The sequence below is a fragment of the Saimiri boliviensis genome, chromosome 13 (genome assembly GCF_048565385.1).
Source record: "Saimiri boliviensis isolate mSaiBol1 chromosome 13, mSaiBol1.pri, whole genome shotgun sequence".
NCBI classification, from domain to species: domain Eukaryota; kingdom Metazoa; phylum Chordata; class Mammalia; order Primates; family Cebidae; genus Saimiri; species Saimiri boliviensis.
The window spans coordinates 102,360,018-102,360,264 of NC_133461.1; positions in this window are offsets into that span (position 1 = coordinate 102,360,018).

The following is a 247-nucleotide window of genomic DNA, read 5'->3' on the forward strand; positions in this document are numbered from 1 at the left end:
GGACACAGTCATGAGGAGGGGAATGATGGGGGTGAGTGGAAGGCAAGGGCAGGAGAGGGCTTCAGGGGAGAATTCAGCCCTTGGACTAGGGCTTCCGGCCGACAGAGCAACTGCCCCATCCCTGAGCCAAAATCCAGAACTTAACATATGTGAGATTGTTAGTGAACTTAACAATATATGTAAGTATCAAAAGTGAGATTTCCAGGATACACACACGACAAAAGAAAAAATAAATAAAAACTGGACA